Genomic DNA, 13,995 nt, shown 5'->3' with positions numbered 1-13,995 from the left:
AGTAGCACCAATGTTATCACACCATAAGTGTGCAACAGAGGAGTGTTTTACGCCAAGTTCATTGAGCAATGCTCGAACCCATAGTAACTCAGCTGTTGCATCAGCCAAAGCTTTATATTCAGCTTCAGTGCTAGATCTTGACACAGTTGCTTGCTTCCTTGCACTCCACGATATAAGGTTTGGTCCAAAGAAAACTGCAAAGCCTCCTGTAGACCTTCTGTCATCAGGACAGCCTGCCCAATCTGCATCAGAGAAGGCACTTACCAGAGTTGAGGTTGATTTTGTGAATTTTAACCCTGTACTCATAGTACCTCTGAGATATCTCAGAATCCTTTTCACTGCAGTCTAATGTTGAAGAGTAGGAGCATGCAAAAACTGGCATACTTTATTGACAGGAAAACATATGTCAGGTCTTGTAAGTGTTAAGTATTGCAGAGCACCTACAACACTTCTATAATTTGTAGCTCCTTCGGCTCCCAAAAGCTCACCCTCTTCTTTTGACAATTTTTCAGTAGTTGAAAGAGGCATATTTGAAATTTTACAATTCATCATACATGATCTCTTCAGTATATCTGACACATACTTTTCTTGACTTAGAAGTATACCATCTGTTACCTTCTTTACTTCTATGCCCAAGAAGTAATGCAGGTCACCAAGATCTTTTAGAGCAAAATCCTTCTTAAGATCTTCTAATAGTGCATTAGTTGCTTCCTGTGATGAGCTAGCCACAATTATGTCATCAACATATACCAACATAAAAATGATCACTTTGCCTCTTTTATAGAAGAAGAGAGATGTATCTGCCTTTGAGGGTCGAAAACCAAAGCCTTTGAAGCTTTACACTCAACCTAGAGTACTATGCTCTAGGCGCCTGTTTTAAGCCATATAATGCTTTATCAAGTTTGCAAACATAATATTGCTTGCCTTTTCCCTCATACCCAGGTGGTTGTTTCATGTAAACTTCCTCCTCTAGAACGCCATGAAGGAACGCATTCTGCACATCCAATTGACGAAGACTCCAATAGTTTGATACTGCAACAGAGAGAACAAGTCTGACAGTAGCTGCTTTAACAATGGGGCTAAAAGTATCCTCATAGTCTATTCCATATCTTTGTTTGAAACCTTTTGCCACTAGTCTAGCCTTGTACCTGTCTATCTCTCCATTAGCTTTCCGTTTAATTCTATAAACCCATTTACAATCAATGATATTTCTCCCCCTTGATGGAGGGACTACAAGTCCTATTGTGAACAAGAGCATTATATTCCTCATCCATAGCATTTTTCCAATTTTTACTTTCAAAAGCCTCACTTAAATTGTTGGGTTCACCCGTGACAGCAAGCCCTCCAAAACGCTTGTCATACCTGACTGTACCATTAGTATGAATTTTTGGTTTGGCAACTCCATGTTGTGACCGTGTTCTCAGCGCTGGCACAGAAACTGCAGCAGAATCACGTGGCGCAGAGGATCCGGCGGAGTCCGAGGCAGCAGCGCGTGATCCAACAACACCCGATCCAAGGCGGATGCTGTCGGAGGCTGGCGGCAGCGCACGCGCGCCCGTTCCCGCGTCTGCATCGGGCTGGGCCACTTGGCGAGGCCCACTTGGTTGGTTGGCGGAGTCGAGGGACCGCCCGGTCGGGCGCGTCGACGCAGATGGCGAGGCAGATGGCCCACCACTAGTATGGGGCCCACCATGAGACATTGTTGTTGCGCCCGCTGGCCCGCCTGGCCTCGAGGCGGATACGCCGCCACTGCCTGGCGCGACAGGCGAGGGCAGATCGCCTTCGGGATCGCTGCCATCAGAATCTGGTGCAGCACCTGGATCCTCCTCGTGTTCTGTGTTTGTCTCTTGTTGCTGCATAAAATCATGACGCAAAATAGGATTTCCACCAAAATTTATAGCAGGATTTTCATGAAAATTACCCGAAGGATCATTAGCTAGATGTTCGTCCCCCTGATCAACTGAAGTAGGCAAGCTGTTTTCGGAAAGAAGAAGAACTTCAGATCGAATTAGAGCACCGACGTTCGGATTTAGGGCAGCAAATGGAAAGACTGTCGCGTCAAACACAACGTCTCGTGAGATGTAGACACGTCCAGCAGCGATGTCTAAGCACTTAAAACCCTTGTGAAGATTGCTATAGCCAAGAAATACACATTGCTTTGATCGAAATTCTAGCTTGTGAGAATTAAAGGGACGGAGATTAGGCCAACAGGCACAACCAAAGGTGTGAAGAGCATGGTAGTTTGGTTTCTCATGAAAGAGTTTTTTCAAGGGTGTTTCAAGGTTTATTACTTTGCTAGGGGTACGGTTTATCAAGTATGTGGCAGCGATGAATGCTTCATCCCAGAACTTCAAGGGCATGGATGCATGTGCTAGGAGAGAGAGACCAACTTCGACGATATGACGATGTTTTCGCTTGGCAGAGCCGTTTTGCTGATGAGCGTGAGGGAAAGAAACATGGTGTGTGATGCCAATTTGACGAAAGAAGGAATTTCGGCGCTCATACTTGCTACGTCTTGAGCTAGCGTTGGTTTTCCCCGAAGAGGAGAGGGTGATGCAGCAAAGTGTAGCGTAAGTATTTCCCTTAGTTTTTGAGAACCAAGGTATCAATCCAGTAGGAGGCTCCTCAAAAGTCACACGCACCAACACAAACAAACTGAGAACTCGCAACCAACGCAATAAAGGGGTTATCAATCCCTTCACGTCCACTTGCGAAAGTGAGATCTGATAGAGATAGTATGATAAGATAAATATGTTTTTGGTATTTTATGATATAGATACAAGAAAGTAAAGATGCAAATAAAAGTAGATTGAAAGCAAATATGATAAGAGATAGACCCGGGGACCATAGGTTTCACTAGAGGCTTCTCTCGAGAGCATAGGTATTACTGTAGGTGAACAAATTACTGTCAAGCAATTGATAGAAAAGCGAATAATTATGATGTTATCTAGGCATGATCATGTATATAGGCATCACATCCAAAACAAGTAGACGGACTCCTGCCTGCATCTACTACTATTACTCCACACATCGACCGCTGTCCAGCATGCATCTAGAGTATTAAGTTCATAAGAACGGAGTAACGCATTAAGCAAGATGATATGATGTAGAGGGATAAACTCATGCAATATGATATAAACCCCATCTTGTTATCCTCGATGGCAACAATACAATACGTGTCTTGCAACCCTTTCTGTCACTGGGTAAGAACACCGCAAGATTGAACCCAAAGCTAAGCACTTCTCCCATTGCAAGAAAGATCAATCTAGTAGGCCAAACCAAACCGATAATTCGAAGAGACTTGCAAAGATAACTCAATCATACATAAAAGAATTCAGAGAAGATTCAATTAATATCCATAGATAAATCTGATCATAAACTCACAATTCATCGGATCTTGACAAACACACCGCAAAAAGAGATTACATCGAATAGATCTCCACAAGAGAGGGGGAGATCATTGTATTGAGATCCAAAAAGAGAGAAGAAGCCATCTAGCTAATAACTATGGACCCGTAGGTCTGAGCACTAGTAGAAAACATGGCATTTGTCCCGGTTCGTAAGGGTCTTTAGTCCCGGTTCATGAACCGGGACTAAAGGGTCGTTACTAATGCCTCCCCCCTTTAGTCCCGGTTGGTAACACCAACCGAGACTAAAGGAAATTTTATGATTTTTTTCTGAATTTTTTTTGAATTTTTTTTTCAAAATTTTGAATTATTTTAACCTCTAATATCTAATCACCACCCCTCATCACTGCTCAATTTATCCTCTAATCTCTAATCACCCCTCATCATTCCAAATCATCTAACTTCCCGAACGGTCATCCATCCTCCCACTCCCCCAGCCTGAGCACGCTTAACTTCCAGGTTCTATTCTCCCTCGTTTCCAAGTCTACACTTGTTGTTTTCCTGACAATAGTAAGATGTCAATCCTATTAACCCTCGGGAATTTTGCTTGAGCATGAAGTGATACATTTCACTGTTTGAGTTTGAAACTTTTGTTTTAAAAAACAATAATTATTTAGTAACACTAATATTTCTTGAATAATTAGTTTGACCATTGTTTGACCATTGTTTGACCACAGTTTGACCAGATTTGACCAAAATTCAAAATAACTGAAATACTTATTTAGTAACACTAATATTCTAGAATAATTAGTTTGACCAAAGTTTGACCACAGTTTGAAATTTTTTCGATTTTTTCCACTCTAGATCTTAAAAGCCCCGTAACTTTTTTCTGTTAGGTTTTTGAGGATTTTGAAAATTTGGATGTATCTTTTTGAGTAGATGATTTTTCATATAAAAAACTTTTTCATCCGAGTTAGTATGCAAAAGTTATGCCCATTTTACTAAATTCTAGAGAGATTTTGCAAATAAAGTCGAAATTCACATTTGCAAATTTTCCCAACAACTAGACCACATATCACATGGGAAACTTATTATTTTTATTTTTTTGACATTTTCATCATTTTCTTTTTTTTTTAAAACTGAAAAGGCGATCAGGGGGTGGAGTTTGAAAATGGGACCTTTAGTATCGGTTCGTGCCATGAACCGATACTAATGCCTCAAACCCCATTAGTACCGGTTGGTGGCTCGAACCGGGACTAAAGGTCTAACCTTTAGTACCGTTTGGTGCCACGAACCGGTACTAATGGGCATCGCACCCTTTAGTCCCTGTCCGTGGCACCAACCGGGACTAAAAGGTCCAGACGAACCGGGACAAATGGCCCACATGGCCCCTGGGCGCACGAATCGGGACAAATGGCCTCATTAGTCCCGGTTCTAGACTGAACCGGGACTAATGGGCTAACATCTAACATCCAAACAGACATGGCACCAAAGTCTAACATCTAAAGCCCGGTATCCCATCCAAGCCACTACCTGGATTAGGTCCCACACCGGTCTGGCACACTCCCAGTGAGCACCACACGCTGCAAGGGCCGTCACCTCCATCATCCCTCGGTCCATCCTCAGAGCAGAACTGAAGCACCGACCTTGCCAGGCCTCTCTACCATCAACGCCATCATGACGCCAGACAGCTTCCTCCTACTGAGCAAGTCCATCTCCGCGCATCAGATGCCGAGTCTCCACAGCGCCACGCCGCCGAGATCCGCCACCATCAATGTGTAAGATGAAGCACCGCTCCACCAAAGTCACCGTCCTCCGGTCCCTTGAGCCCGTGTGCACCTCTAAGACTGACGCCCCCAAGGGGGAAACGACACCAGAGAGACGTCGTCATCCGATCTACCGATCTAGGGTTTCCCCCGAAGGTAGCAGAGAGTGGCCTTGAACTTCTCCACGGCGATGCCTTCAGGAAGGTAATGACGCAGACATTGTCGCCATCGGCCTTGGATAGCCAATAGCAGGTTTTCACCCAGATCTGATCGAAGATCTCCATCTCTCGTGCACGGGTTGTCGCCATCCTTGCCGGGATCTGGATGACCCCGCTGCCAGATCTCAGCAAGGAGAAGTCCCCCCACCTAGACCCGCCGGCCTAGCAGAGGAGGCCAAGAATGTGCCCGCAGGACCAGATCCGTGATGGATCTATGCCCACGCGGCCGCCCCGGAGCCAACCCCGCGCGTAGCCGCCACCGCCTACCAAGGCCCGCCGCCGCGCGCCCCGTGCCCCGCCACCGTTCGCCGAGGCCTGCCACCTCGCGCCCGGCCGCGAGCGCCGCAGGACACTGCCACCTGCCGCCTAGATCCGCGGCCTGCAGAGGAAGGGGATCCGGGAGAGGGAGTCCCCCGCCGCCGTTGGCTGCCACGCGTGTTTCACACGGCGGCGGCGCGAGGAGGGGAGGAGGAGAGGGCGGCAGCGGCACCTAGGGTTGGAGAGCCCCCGAGTCGCCCAGGGCGGGGGCGACATGAGGGGATCTTAAAATGGGAGAGATTTTCAGTTCGGCCTCTGCCCTAGTTGTGCTAGTTACAACTTTCTTGTGGAGGTCAATCAATATGGCTCATGAAATAGAACACCTGGTTAGCACCTCGATCTCCTCTCCTTGCTAACCTATCTGTGACATGGGATCTGTTATTTTTATAGTTGTTTCTTCAAAACATGATCTTGTTAGCACAGTGGTAATCAACCACAAGGCAACATCCAGCATTACAAATTAAGTGCACCTGCTCTGTTCATTTCTTAATATTTTCTTTCTTTCTAAGCTAGACATACATGTACAACCCACTCTTTTGCAACCCACAAGATACCAAGCGAGTGCATATATTTTCTAGAAGAAAAGTTTACTTAGTGCACTTTCAGATCACTTCCATTCTACTCCCTCTGTTCCTAAATATTTGTCTTTTTAGAGATTTCAAATGGACTACCACATACGGATGTATATAGACATGTTTGAGAGTGTAGATTCACTCATTTTACACCGTATGTAGACACTTGTTGAAATCTCTAGAAAAGACAAATATTTAGGAATGGAGGAAGTACAACAGTATATTTTAACTTTTAGACTAGGGGCATCACTTGTCTGACCTTATAAATAACATTCCTAATAGGTGGCCTCGTTCCGCATTTAGTTGACGGAGGAGTACCTATCCTACAGTACCCTGATGATATATCATCTTCATGGAGCATGATTTGGCTAAAGCAAAAAACATGAAGTTTGTGATGTGCTTGTTTGAACAATTGTCGGGGTTAAAGATTAACTTCCATAAAAGTGAATTGTTCTGCTTTGGAAGACCTGGAAAAGAACAAGAAGCTTACAAGGAATTGTTCGGGTGTGAATTGGGGTCTTTACCCTTCACGTATTTGGGTATACCAATCCACCATCGCAAGCTTTCCAACAAAGAGTGGAAGTGCATTGAAGATCGATTTGAAAAACAACTAAGCTGCTGGAAGGGTAAGCTTATGTCATACGGAGGCCGACTAATTCTGATTAATTCGGTTCTCACAAGTATGCCTATGTTTCTCTTGTCCTTTTTTGAAGTACCAGCTGGAGTACGAAAAATGCTAGATTTCTATTGGTCGCGCTTCTTCTGACAGAGTGATGAATTAAAACGAAAATACAGACTCGCTAAATGGGATATCATTTGTAGGCCGAAAGATCATGGGGGTCTCGGCATTGAAAATTTAGAGGTGAAGAACATATGTCTTCTCAGCAAGTGGTTGTATAAGTTATCTGTAGAGACGGATGCCACATGGGCCCAGATTGTGCGTAATAAGTACCTTCAACTCAAAACCTTGTCCGAGGTGATGGTAAGACCGACTGATTCACCTTTTTGGAAAGGACTGATGAGAGTGAAATCAGTCTTTTTTAACAGGACAAAATTTGTAGTTCGAACTGGTACTTCCACAAGATTCTGGAACGATACATGGCTAGGGGAGACGCCCCTTGCACTCCAATATCCTTCTCTCTATAATATTGTTCAGCGAAGAGACGCTTATGTTGCAACAGTATTACAGTCCAATCCTCTTAATATTCAATTCAGGAGGATGTTAGCGGGAAACCATTGGGAAGCTTGGCTCCATCTTGTAAGAAGATTGATGGATGTCCATCTCTCTCAACAGCCCGATCAGTTGCGCTGGAAACTAACTAAGAATGGTGAGTTTTCGGTTAAATCCATGTATTTGGATATTATCAACGCTAGCACTATTCCTCATTCGAAACATGTTTGGAAAGTCAAAGTGCCTTTAAAAATCAATGTGTAATGTGGTTTGCCCACAAACAAGTCATTCTAACTAAGGGCAATTTGGCAAAACGCAACTGGACAGGATCTAAAAGATGTAGTTTTTGTGATAATGATGAATCCATCAAACACCTCTTTCTTGACTTCCCTTTGGCAAAAAATTTGTGGAGGTCGGTCCACATAGCTTTTAATATTAATCCTCCGAATACTATCAACACGTTATTTGGGACGTGGCTAGATGGGATTGATGCAGAAACAACGAGACATATCCGTGTAGGAGTATGTGCTTTATTATGGGCAGTTTGGAACTGCAGAAATGACTTGGTTTTTAACAGAACAACAAATATTCATTTCTTGCAGGTTATTTTCTGGGCCACTACACTGATCCGTATGTGGTCCTACTCACTCCGACGGAGGCCAGGGAGCATTTGGTTCCTGGATCTATCCCATGAGAGACGGTAGCATGGGCTATCTTCAACCGGCTTGGATGGCGGTCATGTAATAGGATATGTATTAGTTTCTTATCTTATGTTTTGCCTGCCGGTTGTGGCTATCCTGTTTTTGCATTCTTGCTCTTTGTGAGCCTTCTTTTCCTTTTTTAGACCTGAAGACTTATGTTGGACCTTTTGATTATCAATAATATGGCCGTATGCATCGTTCTGATGTAGAGGCCGGGGCAAACCCCCTTTTTGAAAAAAAGGGAAAAGAGAGTTACAAACCAGCTCTACTTACTTTAGAACTATTTATTTGGAACCCATGTATCACATGTACAGTGAAATTTCGAGTCAACTTCTGCACCGATCATTGTATGAAGAACCAATGTATGATGTCAACCCAGCAACAGTTTTGGATTGCATCTTGTACTCACTGTTTGGCAGAGCAAGTACGTGGAAAGTCTATCAGTGTTGACTATGGTTGGGATATTCATGCTTGCAACTACTAGATATGTGATGACATCCTTCAAGGGGACATAGCTTGTGATGTTGGCAGTGCATTGTATGGAGTGATACAGATGTGCTATAGTTCCTATGGAGAAGAAATATTGGTACGCTATCTGGATGGACACAGAGAACGATATGAAGGTTGGATTTCAATCTCATGCAACCAATTAGCGCACGATATCTTAGTTGTTCCTGTCAATGCATCATCATATTTTCTAACATTTGGGGGGGATGGTCTGCTGACACTACCAAATGATTTATTTCAACTTTCTAGCAACCTCTGTGTGCTAAAACTTTGCAAGTGCAGCTTCAATTTTGCATCCCCTCCTTTTCAATGTTGTCGCAACCTGAGATTCCTTTGGCTTGACCATTGCACAAACACTGGAGGGAAGCAGGCTGGAGGGTCATGTTTCGCAAATCTATCGGTGCTTGATGTACGCTTCACTTGTTTTCTCTTGTTGGAAGAGATGATAGAGCTGATGACCAATCTCAGGGAGGTAAATACCAAGGGTGTCTCATGGAGGATAGTAAGTCATGCATGGAGAAGTCTACAGAACCTTCAGAAGCTTCTCTTAACTGAATCCTTAGATGTGATCACGGTGGACACCTGCCTTTCTGTTGATATGATTAATCTGGAGCTCCTTGACTTGTCAGGTAACATTCATATGAAATCAATGCCGGCAATGTCATCAACATGGTGCTTGAAGATGCTTGTTCTTGATGGGTGTTCCAGCTTGGGGCATGTTAAGCTCGAAGGAGCCCCTCCACTGCTCGAGAGTTTTAGCTTCGATGGTTATGGTCCAGCAAAGAAGTGGACGCATCCCATGCAACTTCCAAAGGCGGAACAATGTCCCAAGTCTCGCACTGCTTTAGTTCAAGAAGCAATGGTGAGAAGGATCTCTCTGAAGGGTTTTGCTCAATTGCAACACATGTTCTTGTGTGCATTGCCCAATCTTGAGGAGTTGGACCTCTCTGGCACATCTATTAAAACAGTTGACCTCAATGCAATGGATGTTGGGCAACTCAAGAAGCTATTCCTGCCAGGCTGTGAACAACTCTGTAGCTTACTCTGGGACGGAAAAAACCCTCCATTGGAAGTTCTGCATGTAGACACTCGGGGGAAGACTGGGTCAGCGACCTACTGCAGAGAACAAAATTCCTCTGGCATTCAGGCAATTATGGTTTTTACAGATGGAAGGTTTGTTTGGTCCATAATAAAGTGTCTTTGTGCTATGCATGGCTCCAAGGTGCATCTCCATATCGCTTCTAAAATCGACAACCAAGTCAACATCACCAAAAGTATTGATCACGTTGGGCGTAGTCAAGAAGGTCCGGTTCCAACATGGCCCTTCTTGCCTTACAATGATATTGTCGTTAACAAAGATATTGGCATGTGCTCGACCTTGGTGTGGGATCACTGTCAACTTTATCCTTTGGGTGTGCACATTGAGATTGGTGAAGGAAGCCACCATTTAGAGAGTATGAATGACCCTGTAATGTTCTTGCATGGTTCCGCCATAGGGGATAAAGTGCAGTCGTTGTATGTGCATGACAATGTCTCAGTCACAACTATCATTCCAGAGTTATCACTACATTGGAACAGTCTAGAATGGTGTCATGTTGAGAGATGCCCTAAGATGCACAATGTCTTCTCTCGTTCGGTTGGATTTAATACCATTAACTCAATAAGGATATTTTCTGCATCTGATATCCTTATGGCCCATTGCATCTGGAGTAGACACATTGGACATCACTGTGGGCTACAACACATATACTTGCACAACTGTCCTAGGCTGGTGTTCGTGCTCCCCATTTCCTCCATCTTGCCAAACTTGGAGACAATTCAGATTGCATATTGTCGTAACATCCAACATATTTTCCGACTATATCAAAACCATCGCCGTATAGCATGTGGTGTCACATTCAAGAAGCTGAGGCACATCAAGCTATATCATCTCCACAAGCTAGAGTAAATATGCGAGGTTAGACTGTATGCGCCAGCGTTGGAGACGGTCAGCCTCAGGGGCTGCTGGGGCCTGAGACGGCTACCAGCCGTGTCGCGTGAAGGTCTCAAGCCGGTACTGGACTGCGAGAAGGACCGGTGGGATAGGCTCGAGTGGGACGGCTCCAAGGCCAACCATGAGTCGTCACTCTTCGAAACACGCCACTCGGCTCACTACAAGAAGATCCTCCCGAGGGTCTCCGTTTTTAGGTACGATTGGTTCAAAATGGTTTTAATTTTTTCTTTTATAAGTTTGTTCTATGCATGGGTACATTGATCAAGTGTCATTGATGCACAACGTGACTAATGTCTATTTTTTTATTTCATATTTCATTTCCTAGGTAATCTGGATGATGCAAAGGGAGGTGGACCGGCTTACATGGACCATGCATTAGTCCATTATTAGTGTTACAGTCAAGCCATGAGAACTCAATCTCCGAAGTGTGTTTCCCATTGCCTGTCGTGTGTCTGTTACAAGCTCCATCTGCGCATGGAGGAATAAAGCAGTGGTGTGCTTTCTTCACCAAGCTACATATACTTGATGATTGGATTGGATTGGATTGGATTGGATTGGTGTGTGAGCTTGGTTGGTTTGCTTCCTTGGTTGGTTTGTCCAGCTCCAGCTTGGTGTACGTGGTGTTCACGATCGATCAAGCTGGCTGTCTGTCTTAATCGTGTTGGTTTGTAATAAAAATATTATGTGTGTGATTTGATCGATGAACCATATATAAATGAGCTCGATCTGAACAAGAAATGCTATATTTTGTCTTAGTGCACAAATATAATTTTGTGGTGTTGCCACCATCAAGTAGTGCACCGAAGAGTTTGAGACATCTAGCTGCCGCCATTTCGATCGATATATGCATCTAGTGTGTATTCTCGTTGCTAACAAAAAGAAAGAGAGCATAGATAGCAGCCTCCATTAGCGTGAGAAGGGCTACAACCAAATATTCAGAGTTCAGAAAATAGAGCAAAAGCAGAGGCGGGCAAAGCAGAGTTCAGAAAATAGAGCAGAGCAGAGGAAGTTCAGGTAAAGGCCCTGGACTTGAAGGTTGCAAGTGTTGGGTATGTGGCTAGCTAAGGTATGCATGTAGAAGAGGATAGGTAGCAGCCCCCATTAGCGTGAGGAGGCAGGCGACATCTCCGTCTGTCCTGTGGTCGGAAGGAGGAAGATTGTCCGACTCCAACAAGAGTAGGCCTGACGCCTGAAACCTCAAGCTACAGGCAAATATTCAAAGCTGAGTAAACAGATCAAAAGTATCTATATATACATCAGAAAGCAGAGGAAGGAAAATTGTACTCCCTCCGTCCGGAAATACTTGTCATCAAAATGGATAAAAGAGGATGTATCCAGAGTTCCAGACGTATTTTAGTTCGAGATACATCACCTTTTATCCATTTTGATGACAAGTATTTTCGGACGGAGGGAGTAGTCTGTATCTATTTATGCATCAGTTCTGATTCTTCATCTTTGTCCACTGCCTTCCACAATTCACAAAGCACGCTCATAACTAGAGTCTGAGTCGAGGTCCTGACCAAGATGAAGTCGCTGGAGCTCAGTAGAGTTTGCAATCCAAGCCCTCGGCTCAAAACACAGACAAAATTAACAGGATCATCATCAATGGATCGATCGCCTGCAGATAAGTAGGCCAGGATTCCAGAAGGACAGTTCATGGTCGACATTCCGGTTGAGGATTCTTCCGATTCTGAATTCATAAATAAATTCAGAAACAAGCACATTCGGTTTCGCTTATCATACTTTCTGCCTGGGCATCCTCTGGGACTCTGAATTTTCTGCTAAAATATTCCTTCTGCGCCTTTTGTGTCGTACATTCAGAGAACCGTTAAGAGTCTGCTAATGATCTCTTTATTTTCACAGATTGGACAGCCTAGTGGGTCTGTTTGGAGCTGGATGTCAGCCAAGTTGTTCGAATGATCCATTTGGACTGAGAAGGATCTCTTATGGACTGGCAAGGGAGGATGAAACTGTACATTTTTAGAAAACAAAACATTCTCATAATATATTTTACACAGGACCAAATATTGGTTGAGAAGAAGAAGAACTTTGACCTCAGAAAGGCCTTGAGCTTGGTGGCAGACGTGCTGCTTGTAATTATAGACAGTAACGTTATAAATGAGGTCAGTGTGTATGCTTCGGATTCATCAGTGTGAGGTATACATGTTGATGAATACATGGTTTTTGACAACTCTGATCAATTTATTCTGAAGTAGTACAATTTGTAACACGGTGCTTACTGAAATGAGAAATGAACTAGTAACACCGGCCGGCCATAGACACAGGTGCACGGCTGAGAAATCAACTTGGAAGCTTGCATAAGTAATACTAGTAACTAGGACTTGGCGGCTAGTCTGAATCTGAAGTAGAGCAACGGGAGGAAAGCCACAGCATTTTCCTTACAGCAGGGTGTCAACCATGCATTTGCCGAGATATAGGATTTTCAAGGAAGGAAGGAAGGAAGCAAGCCTGAAGAAGAATAGCCGCCATATATGTATGCATATAGTTGAAGATGATTGCGATGAGCAAATAACCTTCAGTAATTAATTAATCTGCAAATAAAGACGACGGTGGGTACAAGCAAGTGTGTTAGTGGTAATAAAAAGAAGAAAGAAAGAAACAGATTGATTACGAGTGGACGGCTTACCTCGCTCGGTAGTGTGTACATTTGCCTTGTCAAGCAAGAAACCCAATCACGCTGCTGCTGCTTCTAGGATCTCCTCCTCCTCCTCCTCCTCCTCCTTGATCTCGCCCGTCCCACTGCTGCTTGAAACCTCCTGTGCACTATTCTTCTCCGGAAAAGACTCAGCGCCAGTCCGACTGCTGCTGCTGGAAACCTCCCGTGCCAAGCTCTCCTTTGCTGGGAAAATCTCATCCCGCCGGCCAGAGACACGAAAGTAGATCTTGTTGGGATGCTCCTGGGCTTCATTCCTCACCACGTCAATCATGGCGCTCATGCACGGGCTTCTGCTCTCTGCTGCTCCTCCATACCATTCCTCGTTGCATCTAAACTCGACACAGAAGAGGCTCCGGAGGTGCTTGATACCCAGAACCGGAGGGTAGTCTTCATTTGCAGGTGGAGGTGGGCCACTGTAGAACTGGAACTCAAATTCGAGAACTTCCAGCATCGGCATCGCTCCTTCCTGGAAGGTGATAACCCGTGGTATGCGGCAGTTGACAATCAGTTTCCCGAGCCTTGGGAACCCTTCACCGCTGACGGCTATGGGCTCTCTAGGGACGACTTCTAGCCTTAGCGTGAGTATGTACAGGTTGGGCATCTCCCGCAGAATCTTGAGATCCTGCTCCTCCTCCAGTTTGCCGATCCTGATATCCAAGGAGCCAAGGCCGTTGAAGTGATCCTTGATCCACTGGGGAACGTGCATGTGCTTTGTGCCAACAATT

The 13,995-nt window shown here is 44.6% G+C and overlaps 2 pseudogenes; one reads left to right on the top strand and one right to left on the bottom strand.

Annotated features, from left to right (window-relative positions):
- Positions 1 to 8,460: 8,460 nt before the first annotated feature.
- Positions 8,461 to 12,749, top strand: LOC119284407 (annotated as a pseudogene).
- A 537-nt stretch (positions 12,750 to 13,286) lies between these two features.
- Positions 13,287 to 13,995, bottom strand: part of LOC119284406 — a 21,725-nt pseudogene continuing 21,016 nt past the window's right edge.

This window comes from Triticum dicoccoides, chromosome 4A (assembly GCF_002162155.2).
Source record: "Triticum dicoccoides isolate Atlit2015 ecotype Zavitan chromosome 4A, WEW_v2.0, whole genome shotgun sequence".
NCBI lineage: Eukaryota > Viridiplantae > Streptophyta > Magnoliopsida > Poales > Poaceae > Triticum > Triticum dicoccoides.
This window is presented reverse-complemented; position numbering and strand designations above follow the sequence as displayed.